The 13,644-nt window shown below is 48.6% G+C and overlaps 1 protein-coding gene across 6 annotated transcripts in view; it reads right to left on the bottom strand.

The window, feature by feature from the left end:
• Nucleotides 1-12,942, bottom strand: part of Rnf152 (ring finger protein 152) — an 85,711-nt gene extending 72,769 nt beyond the window's left edge. The window contains exons 1-6 of one of the 6 annotated variants that reach the window (XM_052736498.1): nucleotides 12,289-12,942; nucleotides 10,432-10,527; nucleotides 9,023-9,138; nucleotides 6,971-7,154; nucleotides 4,965-5,074; nucleotides 1,487-1,609 (exon numbers count right to left, since the gene is read on the bottom strand). The gene's annotated coding sequence lies outside the window, so the exon portion shown is untranslated. Of the gene's footprint in view, nucleotides 1-1,486; nucleotides 1,610-1,838; nucleotides 1,957-2,744; nucleotides 3,052-3,253; nucleotides 3,690-4,964; nucleotides 5,075-6,970; nucleotides 7,155-9,022; nucleotides 9,139-10,431; nucleotides 10,528-12,288 lie in introns of those variants that run through there. The other 5 variants (XM_052736499.1, XM_052736500.1, XM_052736497.1 and 2 more) reach the window with 5 other exon arrangements.
• Nucleotides 12,943-13,644: the final 702 nt, after the last annotated feature.

Here is a 13,644-nt window from a genome sequence, read left to right as displayed (position 1 = left end):
TTCTGCATACCCCCAGGGGAAAGAGACTCCTTGTGGAAAAAAAAAAAAAGCCAATGAAACGCAACATTTCATTATGAGTTATTGCAGCACATGATTAAAAATCACAATAAAACCTAATACTACACTGTGGCTATCTTTGTTCTTGGACATGCAATTACATGTGCAGGCAACTGTTTTCTTATGTGGAAAATTGTATGTGAGCTTTTTTTCTATTAAAAAAGCCACACCCTTGGTTCTATTGCATTATTACATTCTCTGTTATTCCATCATGTGGTTTTTCTTCTTGCTGCAACCCAGGACACACCCTGAATTACTGCTGACAGAAAGATCACTTGTCAAAATACCTCCATCCTACCACTATTTCAGTAATCTTGTCTCTCCAAAGCCTTTGTTTCAGCAAGAATGGCGTGGCTGCTCCACTTCTAATGATTTTCCAAACCTTCAGTAGAACTAACACTGGTGTCACTCCTGGTTTTAAAGTCACCTTTCAAAGCAAAACTACTCTAGACCTGAATGACAAATGTCTCAAGTTTTTTAACTTTATCTTAAAAGGGATTTGAGGGGAAAACTAAAAAGCATCCACTATGGTCCTTGATGCTGTCATGGAGCAAGAGATCCTGGGAGTCTATGGCCCTCAGCAATCTCACTTCCTATGAGGAAAACCTGGGTTCAGCCCTGTGTGGGATGGATGCTGGTTTCTCGGAGAGTATGCCAGTGCAGAGGTGTGTGTCCTGGTCCAGCTGAAGGTGAGGTTTCCATGCACTCTGTCAAATATCTCTGATCTGGTTAGGTTGATCACAACAGAACTAGTCTTGGAAAGAGATAAACAGGCCAGAGTTTTTGGGAAAGAACCAAAGCCTACAGATAAAATGCAGGAGAGTCTAATGGTTCATGTCTGTAGAAGAGGAAACTTAAGTAAAGCTGCCTTCTCCATGCTTTTTCTGCTCCTGCCCAACAACCCTCTCTGCCGCCTCCCAGCGACTTAGTGCCGCCCACCCTGCTCTTTATATGACAAATACTATTACAATAAAAGGGTGGGAGAGAAATGGTACTTACTATCTCCTAAGACAGTCACTGTACTTGGCCAGTGCCCTAATGAGCACTTCACAATGATCAACCTTCCTACAATATCATTAGATGACATCCCTAGTGTGGACAAAAACCTGCCTCATATCCAAGCTCACATTCAGGTACAGCTGTTTGTGTACTGACAACATCACAATTCCCACCATCCAGTGGAACTGATACATTCCAATGTAAGCTGCCCCCAGTGACCTCTCCAAAAGAAAAGGATGAAGTCATTTGCAATTTGTTGGTGGAACAAGACATTCAAATGAAGTCTCTAAGGTAGGACAGATTTTCTCTGCTTGGTTGGGCAGCCCCCACTCCTTCACAAATGGGAATGCTGTGGAAGCAGAAACCACCCAAGCAGCCCTGTGTCAGCACCCAGAGACACCCAGGCAGTTACCCAGATCATCGGGGTTACCTGAATCTGTCACGCGTCCCTTTCACCCCCTTCTGCGTGATGACATCAAGTGGAAACCATATGCATTTAGGAGGCAAGAGGCTGACAAGCAGGAAGCGCGATTGGGACCCAGCTTTGTTCAGCCTGCAGTGAAATACATGCAGTAAGGGTTAGATACACGCGGCACAGACAAAAATCCAAGCACCCTCTAAGGCCACTGAGACAGGAGTGGGTGTCCCGGGAGGGTGAGACTGAGGGGTGGAATGCTGTCAGGGCAAGGAGGGGGCATCAGGACTCTCCCCAGTAAATAACCACCTCCCAGCTCCTCTGCAGTCTCCCCCGCCCCCAAGTTCTCCCGCGGTAAAGCGGTTACCAGCAACAGTAATTCCTCAGAAAGATAGGAGTCAGGATGGAGAATACCATCATCTTGGGGCAAAGATATGCTAGCAAAATACACTAGTTAAACCCACGCGGCTGGCAATGCGGGGCGCATAGTCACACGCCCAGACACACACACCAGGGCTGCATCTGCAAGCATCCTTTCTTCGCCCTGGCCACCACCTCATCAAGTCACTGTCACTGTTTTGTCAATTACCCTACTGTTTCCAAATCTGTGTAGCGCTCCCCCCAACACACTCCCAGGGTAGGCGGGATCCCGGACCAACGCTGTCCAAGCAGCTCCCTACAAGTCCAGCTGGCTTTGTCCTGCCGCTGTCCTTCCAGGAGCAAGAGCCCCGGGCCCATGGGTCCGCACAAAAGACCCCTGGAATCTGGCCCTCCACTCAGCCCCCTTTTTCCAAGAATGGCTCGGGGGCAACTTCTAGCAGGGCTTCGGGGAGTGGGAAAGCAGGACAGGACTGAAGTGGACGACCTGGGGCTTGGAAAGGCTGGGGGGCACAGCATGGACGCGCGCGCTCGCACCTCAAGGGCGCGCGCAGCGCATGCACAAGGCAGGCTCCCAGGACCAGAGCTCCAGGGGGCATCCCAGGACTCAGCGAAACCAGAGGCAGCTGCCACGGCCCCATCGCGCTCCCAACTCAAGCAATGCCCGAGAGAAACGCAACTCCCGGGACCACGTCCCCGGGAGACTCCACTCCAGCTCCACACTCCTTTACCCAAACAGGCCACCCCAATCACAGTCCAAGAGGTACTCCCAAATGTATCCCAGGTTACCGTTTCCCTTCCCCGCTTTCCCTAGGAGCAGGTATCCCCGCGTGCCCCTTCTGCACCCGGGACCTGGGAGCATACAGAGCCGGAAAACAAACCGAAACTCACTGACCTCTCTCGGCCGCGGGCTCGGGCTCTGCTATGCTGGCGGTGGCCGCAGCACCCTGGGCAGCATCCCGGGGGTCCGCGCTGCCCGCCGCGCTCTGCCAGATGCGCGCGGAGGGCCGGATGCCGCCTGCTCCTGCCGCCGCGGGTTGTGGGGCGGCGCGGGCAGAGTGGCGGCGGCGCCTCCCGCAGCCCAGCTCCCAGCCCGTCCTTCCCTTCGCTTCAGGCGGCGCCTTCCACCTGCCCCGCCGCCCTCCGCGTCCCAGATCGGACACCCTCCGCCGGGCGTTGGGCACCGAGCGGGAGCTTTTTGTGTCACCCCAAAGACCCGAGCGCTGAAGGGGGCGGGAGGCTGAGCTCTGCTCCACGGCACCGCCCCTCCCAGGCGGCTCCACCCCCTCCCGCACCCCACCCGGCAGCCTGGCCGGCACGGCACGTCCGTGTCTGTCTGTCTGTCTGTCCCCAGTCGCCAACCTCCTGGGTGTAGGGGGAAACAGGGACGCGCCCTTGACCCACCGTAGGCCATCAGCACCTGGACGTCTTGCTTTCCCCGCGCGGAAGCGGGACCTGAGTGGGATCAGGTGTGACCTGGAGCCCGAGCGCCCGCAGGCTAGAGCAGCTGGCCTGGCGGCGGTGGTGACCCAGCTGCGGCTCAGGACTCAGTACCACGGGGAGGAGGGAGGAGTCTAGACTGTTGCCTTTCCCGCGGGTTCTTTTTGGCTGCCCCAAAAGTTCACTAGCCCAACCAGGGCAGGAATCTGTCAGCGTGGAAGGGGCTATGCACTCGAGGAGGCCCACAGGGACACCTCACAGCTGGACCTCGAGTGAACAAAGCAGGCAGAATAGGGAAACAGGTGCGAGGGGTTATAAGGAAGCCTAGGGGGGCACCAAGCTCACCTGATTGCCCATGTTGAAGCCCAACTTCAGGCTCAGTGGTAAGGTGCTTGCCTAGCATGCACGAGGGCTCAGGCTTATCCCCAGGACCCCCAAACCAAAATGAAGCCTAACTCCTTCCTACCTTAGGGGCATGATCTGAATGTCATGTAATCCCAGAAAATCTAAAGGGCTCCTCCTGCTTCTTTGCTTAGCATATAGTGGCAAAATGGGGGAGGAAAGTGTCTGGGACACCACGCCTGAGTTCTGGCGCCTTTCGGGATCCATTCCATCAAGAAAAGTCCTGAGAAAAGTCCTGTGTCTCCATCTCCACGGTTCAGCTGAAGGATCCCTCTGTTGATGCACAGAACAGATGGCCTTTCCTAGGCTGCAGGTACTGAGAGCCTGGATGGGTCCAATGCTTCTTCCTGTACAACAGTGGTTCTCAGCCTTCCTCACGCTGTGACCCTTTAATACAGTGCCTCACGTTGTGGTGACCCCCAACCATAAAATTATTTTCATTGCTACTTTGTAATTTGCTACTGTTATGAGTTGTAATGTAAATATCTGTGTTTTCTGATTGTCTTAGGCAACCCCTGTGAAAGGGTCCTTGGACCTCCAGGGTTTTTGGTCCACAGGTTAAAAACCGCTGCTGTACTGGAAGCCCTGAGAGCCACGATGGTTCTGTGTGACCTAAGGAAACAGTGTCAGCAGCTGCTCCTTCTTGCTTTGCCCCACACTTACAACTTGTGGATGGTGTTCCAAACAGACTGTTAAGTACACTGGGAAAAATCTGCATCCAAGAAACTGATAAAGTTTGTAGGGTATGTGCAGTCTCTGGGATCTCAGTAAGAGTACCGCTTTCTCCAGTCACCAGGCTGGGTTGCCCCACTGTTCCCCTTTTAACCTCTATAGCAGCCCACAGAGGCGTCATACTCATGTCATGTCTTAGGAACCTAAGCTTACTTTGTATGAACATCTTAAACTTTAATGCAGAAGAAAAAAAAATTCTAGCCAGGTGGTGATGTTGGCGCATGACTTTAATCTCAGCACTAGGGACACAGAGGCAAACTGTGAGTTTGAGGCCAGCCTGCTCTACAGAGGAAATTCTAGGATAGCCAGAGCTACACAGAGAAACCCTGTCTTGAAAAACCAAACTAAGAAAAAAAAAGAAAAGAAAAGAAAAAAGTCTTTCGGAGACGGTCTTACACAAGTAGAATTTACTGTGCAGCATAGACGAGCCTTTGACATCCCTGCTGCCTCACCTTCCCAGTGCTGGATTTACGGGTGTGAACCACTATGGCTTACTTGAAAAGCTAATTTTTAGTCCTATTGTGTTTATGGGGGCACGCACCTGCCCCAGTACAGGTGTGGAGGACAGTTTGCACTTTCAGGAGTCAGGTCCCTTCTTCCTCAGGAGACTGAGCTAGGGCCAGGAATTGTTAGTCACGGAGGCAAGTGGCTCTGGGAAAAAAACAAAACAGTGATGAGAAGCTAAGCAAGGATTTAACAACTCAGATGTTGGTCAGGGGCTTGGAATAAAGGTGATTCATAACACCCAACATTTTACCAGTAGAGCTCAACCCAGAAATATTATTATGCATGGGTGCCTCACAAGATTGCTTTTAGGAAAGTAATTTCAGGAATCAGTAATTATTCTAAAATGTTTCAATGTCCCCCCCCCCCCCACAATTGCTTTCTAGACAATTCTTTGGAGTGGGAAATGCAAGGATTCGGCACGTGCAAGGTAAACACCTCCAACTTTATTCATTTCCACTGACCGGGATTTTAATTCACAGAGCATCATGGGTGTTCTGCCTTCTGTCCAGTCTTGTAAAGCTGTCACACCGAGAAGGTTAATTAACTGGGGCAGCCTGCAATGGGACAGTTCCTAGGACACACTGGAGGCGTGAATCTGGACAGGCAGCTATGGTCCAAGTCAAGGGAAGAACAGGCAGAACATGTTGTAACAAATTCATCTGTGAAACAGCCAGGAACAGGGCAGCTGAGACCAGTCCGGGTTCAGAGCTGCAAGCCGGCCACAGCCTGCCGGGGAAGCCGCTGTGGCTCTCACAACCCACTGCGCATGTGTGAGAGAGAGACTAAGTGGGCACCTGAGGGCTGGAAGAGCCAGGGTAAGAGGAGCGTGCACAGACCTGGAGACAAGATAAAGACCCAAATATCGGGTCTAGGGAGGTTGGTTGGTAAAATGTTCCCTGTGCAGACATAAGGACCTGTGTTTTATCTCCCAAAATCCACATAAAAAGCCCAGTGTGGTGGTGTGCAGTCTAATCCTTTGTAATCCTAACACTAGGGAGGTGGAGACAGGCATATCCCCAGGCCTAGCTGGGTAGCCAGGCTAACTGAATCAATGAGCTTGTCAATCAGCCAATGAAGAGACATTTCTAAAAATCAAGGTGGATGGCACCCGAGGTTAACCTCTGGCCTCTGTACACATATATGCACTTGCACACACATGATTCAAATATTGATGAGTTCAAACAGCCAATAGTCATAAAGTATGGACTATGTTCCAGGAAGGTTAGGATGAGAGGTGAGGGTGGGGTGGGGAACCACACATCTAATTTCCTGCAGTCACAGAACTCAGTTTCTAATAAAAGAAACAGATATTCCACAATAAAGTGAATTGTGTGAGCGACAATGAAGAGGGTGAGGGAGAACAAGGCAGGAGGGGAGTTGATGAAGTCTGCATGCTGGGGACACACTAAGCAGATGACTCAGAAGCTACTTTGAAACTGGGATCTAAAGACCATGGGAGAGCACACAATATCAAGCAAAGAGGAAGAACTATTCTGAGTAGAGAGAAGGTATGCACATGGCCAGAAGGGCAGTGGGTCTCACTGATGGATACTTCAACCTAAGGTTGAAGTAAAGGACAGGGCTTAAGTTCTTTTTTTTTTGTTTTTTTTTTTTTAATAATTTCTTTATTTTTTTATTTTATGTGTGTTGGTGTTTTGCCTACATGTAGGTCTGTGTGAGGGTGCCGGGTAAACTAGAACCTGAATTCTGGACAGTTGTGAGCTGCCATGGGGATGCTGGGAATTGAACCCAGGTCCTTTGGAAGCAGCCAGTGCTCTTAACCTCTGAGCCATCTCTCCAGCCCAGGGGCTTAAGTTCTTATCTTTGTACCTGCAGCCAGCGTGGAGCAGAGATACTCAATAAATGTTTATTGAGCAGAGTTCTTAAATTCTGAGAACCTAGGGTGGAGCTAAGATCAACTTGATGCCAGGCAGAGCCTCTACCAGGATGACACTTGCATAAAAGAATGTGATGATCTTGTAGATGACTTTTGTGATTCCCTTCCTGGTCTTTGAGGGCAAGGATCATCTTTCAACTTACACCATCAGCAACGAATGCAACAAGGAGGGATGGTGACAGCAGCGAGTCAAGAAGGAAGAAAGAGGAACTCAGGTGAGGAACAGGCCAGCTCTGCTCTGTGCTCTCGCTCCTGAAGGCCAAATGCAGCCCACTGATGAGGGTGAGCTTCTTGTTCTCCCCCTGCCTTTGTCTGGCATCCTAAATCCTAAAGAGAACCCACATGTAAATGACTAAGATGCCAACTGCCAAGTCATCTTCCTTCAGATTTATAGAACCCAGAGCAACTGGTGACCTTTAGAAACCATCAGAATGTGCAACATCCCTCCTCATTCTTTAATTCTGCGCTATAGCTAACATGAAACATGAACATTGCTCTGACACTTGGTTTGTATTTGTTTTTACCAGCATCAGGGGTTAAATCCAGAGCTTCACGCATGGCATGCAAGCAGTCTACCGCTAAGCTATGTCCCAAACCTGTTCTACTCTTTAGCTTAGGGAGAAGTAACATGCTTCTAATCAGCCCCAGGAGGTCAAGATCAGTCATTAGAGAAAAGGATAAAAAGGGAGCCGCAGGTCCTGGATGGCAGGACCGCACCCTGTATGACAAGATTGCTTAGTATGCTACTTTCCTGATCGCCATCCTACATTCATCCATTCCTTCTCTAAAAGTCCTTTGTACCACTGAGTCCTCAGGGTGAGATTCTGAGGTAACATCATCCCACCTTCTCAGATGTCAACCCTTGAAGTATACTCATTTCCTTCCTGCAAACACTGTCTCCTGAGGACTGACTGAGGACTGATGTCCAGGTGCTGAGCATGTGGGCATGGGAACTGTATCAAACATGTTTGAATTTATCTGTTAAAAAGTGGATCTTGAAACCAGGTCATCTAAATCACAAAATCATATTTATGATTGTGGGCTGTGTGCCACAGTGTGTATGGAAGTCAGAGGACAACTTGTAGAAGTCAGTTTTCTTCTTCCACCACATGGGTCCTGGGGTCAAACTCTGGTTATCACTCTTGGTGACAAGCTTCCTTACCCACTGAGGCATCTCACCAGCCAACCCAATCAATTTAATAAACTGGAAGACATTCTACAGTTTAAACAAGTGTGTTTTAAAATCTGTCTGTAAAAAAAATGACAGTTAAATTACAACCAAGTTGTTTGAAAACATCAAAGTAGAAAGCTACATCTAGACAGCTTTCACAGGCTGTCAGTGCCAAAACAAAGAGGCATCCTCAGAAAACATGCTAGCCTCCTCCCTAACCCGTCTACAATTTACATTCTCTAATGTAGTGCTAGTTACCATAAAGTATCTATACTCTAAAAAGTATCTGAAGACTCTTAGGGTATGAGTCGCCTAAGATTATTTGCTAAAAATGAATGCTAAGTGGAGTGTACATTTCAAAACTGGTTGTTACTTGGGCCTCTGTTTAAGCCAGTCCCAGCAGACCTATTATTCTGGCAAGGGATTCGGAAGGAGAAAGATTCTGTACTTGATATATTGTCTTACTTATGTAGACCCAGTGCTACCTCAGGCAATGGCATCTCATCTGTGGGAAAAAAAAGATAACTAAAGCATTTTGAGGATCTCAAAAGATTTTCATGGAAACTGTGTCTAGGATTGTTTTCTAAAAGCAGTAATGGGTTGAATGAAACATCTTTGTTATGCACAAAACATATTCTAAAGCCAAGTTGACATGGCCATGAGCAAATCCTTAGTTTGGGTTCTGACCATAAGCAATCATCAGTATGGCCATTATGGTTTCCTGGCTGAATGTCCAAATCCTCTGGATACCCTCTACAGCAGCAGGCATCAACTATTTTCTTACTATGTTCATATGATATGGGACTGAATAAGATCCTCATTTCCAGCAGTAAATTGGCATCTTTGATACAGGTATAGTAGAGGGATGTCATCATAAATTATGTTCCTTCCATTCTCAATGCTGAATGGGTTGGCATGTCCTTGTGTGGTAGAAATGTGTAGCTTCTGTCTCATCCCATTGTCCCTCATCCCCATTGTCTGTCCTAGCCTCCCTCTCTCCAGACGTCCCCCACCTTCCGCTCACCCGTGGAGTGACTACTGTCTTCCCCGTCTTTCCTCCTATCATCTGCCAGCCTGCCGGCATCCACACGCTCTTCATTGAACACCAATCCTGCTGCTCTAGCAGTCAGCAAAACAGTCCTGCTCCGAGATGAAAGAGAAGAACAAAAGAACCAAGACGGCCTGTTGTTGGACTTGAGGGTCACAACCTAGGCCCCAAATCAGGTCCGGCCACTCACCTGTCCCCCATAAGTCAATTGAAAGAGGAGTGCAGGAAAAGGAGAGGCATCCAATGTGACACACTGGGAAGAGGGACAAGGAGATGCAGCCTCCCCCACTCCCCACCTCAGGCACAGCCTCCTGGTCCTGAAGTGACAGTGAAGTGTAAATAGAAGACCAAGGATGTGCACATCTAAGCAGTCCCGCTCCCGCCCACCATTGACCCATCCTGTCTGTGCTCCAGACTCGTTCCCTAAGGCAGTCTGACAGGCTGTTAGAACTGTGTGAAATCTCTTTCCAGGAGACAAGCTCCCTCTCTGGCTGGCACCTTTTCCTTCTCACAGCATGAGATTGCTAAGGAAATTTTCATTTCTTTGGTGTCCACTGTTTCTATAGTCTGATAGTCAGATTGAGAAACATAGTGTCCCTTGGGAATATCTTCATCTGCCAAGCTGGTTACAGTTCCACTTCTATTTTTCAAAACTCCAGTTTGAATCTACCAACTTGCTTGGTCTCAGATGCTAACTAAACTCCCCACAGCCCCCCACTCCCCCACCCACCCACCCCACCCCCATCTTCTATAGTCTGTACCTTGCCTAAGTAAGCCTGGACCCTGTCCCTGCTCCAGGCCCAGAGCAGGTTTCAGACAACTCCTCCCCATCCTCTCTGCCTTTAGCTCTACCTCCCTCATCATTCAAATCCAACTGAATCAAAATGTCTGTTTCTCTTGCACCCAGTCTAGAGGACTAGTCAGAGTGCCCTCTAGTGGTGAGGAGGAGAAGTGACTCCCTCTGAAAGAAGTGGGGAGGCGGCATCCCTCCTCCCCCCAATCCCCCAGGTCAGGCAGGTTGCAGGTCATGTCAGGACAATGCCCACTGGGAATTCCCACATGCTTTCTCTCCTTTTGCTGATTAAATGCCTTTCCTCTGCTGTTAATTTCTTCCCTTCTCAGCAGGTGGAGGGAGCTGGGAGAGGAGACAGTCAAGACTACTCACTGGGTTCTCAACCCTTTCCCTTCTGTCTCCAGAAATCTTTAATAACACTTGTGTTTAGTGTGTTCACATACTGTTTTTGCTCATTTGTTTGGTCTGATTTGTTTTTCTGAGATGGGGTCTCACGTAGATCAGTGTCTCAGTCAATGTTCTATTGCTGTGAAAAGACATCATGACCAGGGCAACTTATAACAGAAAGCATTTAATTGGGGGGGTTGCTTACAGTTTCAGAGGGTGAGTTCATGACCATCATGGTGGAGAGCATGGTGACAGGCAGGCAGGCAGGCACTGGAACAGTAGTTGAGAGCTCACATTTTATCTGCAATCAGGAAGCAGAGAGAAAGTGAGATTGGGCCTGGCTTGGGCTTTTGAAACCTCAAAGCCCACTTGCATTGACACACCTCCTCCAACAAGGTGACATCTCCTAATCCATCCTAAACAATCCACCAACTGGAAACCAAACATTCAAACATACCAGCCTATGGGGCCGCTCTCATTTAACCACCAACACCCAGACTAGCTTGAAATTCATTGTCCCTGAGGATAAGCACTTTCCTCCACCTCCCAAGAGCAGGAATCACAAGCATGTACTACCATGTCTGACTTTCATTTGTTATTTTTAAGGACACAAATAACTTGGCTACAGGACCAGGAGACAAGACACCACCCACATGAAGTGAAACATCCCACATGAGTGAGCTCCCGGCTCCTCTTCTGGTGAACGTGTATTGATTCTGAGTCTGATTTGTTGCTAGCCATCCCCTGCAGTATCTCCATGCATGCCAGAACCCAAGAGGCAAAGGGATGCCCCCCACTTTGCAGATGAGGTGGCTAATGCCTGGAGGACTTGGGCAAATTCACAAGGTGTCGTGATAGTGAACATGCAGTTGCCCCAGCTCAGCCAAACATGAAACACCTCCCTTAATCAGTGCATGGAGTTCAGGCAATTCTGTGTGGTGGCCTGATAGGCACCACAGTCCCTTACAAGCCCCTCCTACTTCAGCTGAAGGGTGGAGTGTGACTGACACTGTGGCTCCTCCTACTGCAGGGCTCTAACAGTTCACGTGAATTGACTCTCAATGTTTCTTTGTCCCTTTCCTTATGCAGCTACTTGACTTCCATTTGCATCTGGGCAGGGCACAAAGAGAAGATACTTGCAAGATTTCCAAAGGCATTTACTCTTCTGCCAATGTCGAGCTTTTCCATCCAGCTTCATTTTGTCTGCCTTGGATGCTCTTTTTCTTCAAGTCTGCCCTTCCTGTGTTCTGCTTTACATTGGAGCTGTCAGTCTACACCTCTACAGCATGGGAAGATCCCTACAGACTGGCACTGTACCTCATTCCACCCACCCACACACACACACTCCATGGCTTCGTGCAGAAGGAAGTACACAGACTCTGCACACAGGCTCTGCACACGGGCTCTGCACACGGGCTCTGCACACAGGCTCTGCACACAGGCTCTGCACACAGACTCTGCACACAGGCTCTGCACACAGGCTCTGCACACAGGCTCTGCACACAGACTCTGCACACAGACTGCACTCAACACATGCATGTGTAGAGACGCCCCGCTGGGGATTTCTATTTGCCCTTCTGGGGACACACTTCCTCCAGCCCTGCTCAGAGAATTGTCTCTGAAATGTTTCTTCACAAATCTGTTACCCCCCAGTTACAGCAGGTCAGCCAGAGTGGGATTTAGAGTTGTTTCCAAACCCATTTAAAGTGCAAAGGCTGGAGAAGGGAATGAACACGAGCGAGACAGAGTTGTGACTGACATGAGGATCCTTGCTCTGGCTTTGTAGGAAAACAGGGGTCCCAGCAGCAACTCTTTTCTTAAAACTCTCTTATTACATTTATTTATCAAAGGGTGGAGCACGTGTATGCCACAACACATGTGTGGAGACCAAAGGACAATTTACAGGAGTTGGTTCTCTCCAACATGTGGGTCTCAGGATTGAACTCAGGTCTCTGGGCTTAGTTGCAGATTGTCTTAGTTAGGGTTGCTATTGCTGTGAAGAGACATCTTGACCACAGAAACTCTTATAAAGGAAAACATTTAATTGGAGTGGCCTGCTTACAGTTCAGAGGTTTAGTCCATTATCATCATGGTGGGATGTGGTGGTGTGCAGGCAGGCATGGTGCTGGGGAAGGAGCTGCTGCATCTTGATCTGCAGGCAACAGGAAGTGGACTGTGACACTGGGAGCAGCTTGAGCAAAGGAGAATTAAAAGCCCGCCCCACAGAGACACACTTCCTCCAATAAGACCACACCTACCCCAACAAAGCCACACCTCCTATTAGTGCCAATCCCTTTGGGGGTCATTTTCTTTCAAAACACCACACAGGTGCTTTTACCCACTGAACCATCTTACCTGCCATCAGTATTCAATTCCCAGCCAAGGGGTCCTTACTCTGCCTTTTGGGCTGGTTATTGTCCCTCAAAACTCACATGTTGAAACCCTTAGAATGTGGACTTATTTAGAGATAATAGTCTCTATACTGCCGAGATCAAATGGAGTCATGAGGGGATTTCTGAACCAGATTGATGATTTAAGCAAAGGAAAGGAAAACTGGACACAGATGATTAAGGAGGGAAGATAATGTAGAGACACAAGGAGTAGACAGACATCTGCAAGCCAAGGAGAGGGAACTGGAACACAGCCTTCTCATAGCCCCAGAAGGACCAACACCGCAGAGTCCTTGACCTTAGACTTCTAATCTCCAGAAATACATTTTCTGTATGAGCCACCCAGTGTGTGACACTGATTAAGGCAGCCCTGGCAGACTCATCCACTCAGAACTCTTATAAAAGAAGAGAAGTGGATCCCACAGCCCACACGGACTTATTATATCTGGGCTATTTATTTCCTGTGTTTACCTACATGGGTGGACTAACATAGGAAATGGTGCATTTATCCAATAGAGATGAACCATTCACTGTTTGTGTCAGTAATGAGATAATGCTTGATGCAATAATATGAATAAATTCATTAAGTACTAGGCACTCTGTAAGCATTGTCTTGATCCCCCTGCCACCCAGTTCATGGGTGTAGAAACTGAGGCACAGAGGTATTTGTGGAAATTTCCCAGGATACACTATTTCTAATCATACTGAGGTCTCAACAGGAACCCATTGGCCATTAGTTTTGTCCTTCTGCATTGCAGATCCTTTCTTCTGTCTCATGTCTGCTGTGTGCTGCAGACCATGCTAACCAGTCTAGCAGGTTCATGGAATGGCTTCTCTTGTCACTGGTTGATGCAAGAATAAAAATGTGATCGGGTTGTGTGCAATGCGACCAGAAAGGAAGTTGGATTTAAGGGTTCTTCACCCTTAGAAAGTTGGCTACGAAGCAGTAGCCTCTCTCCTGTTGCTAGATGTTGCACAACCTACATGTGATATCACCATGGTAACAACCCTCAGGTGACAATGGCAGA

This window comes from Peromyscus californicus, unplaced genomic scaffold, assembly GCF_007827085.1.
Source record: "Peromyscus californicus insignis strain IS unplaced genomic scaffold, ASM782708v3 Scaffold_14__1_contigs__length_90479793_seg_1, whole genome shotgun sequence".
NCBI lineage: Eukaryota > Metazoa > Chordata > Mammalia > Rodentia > Cricetidae > Peromyscus > Peromyscus californicus.
This window is presented reverse-complemented; position numbering and strand designations above follow the sequence as displayed.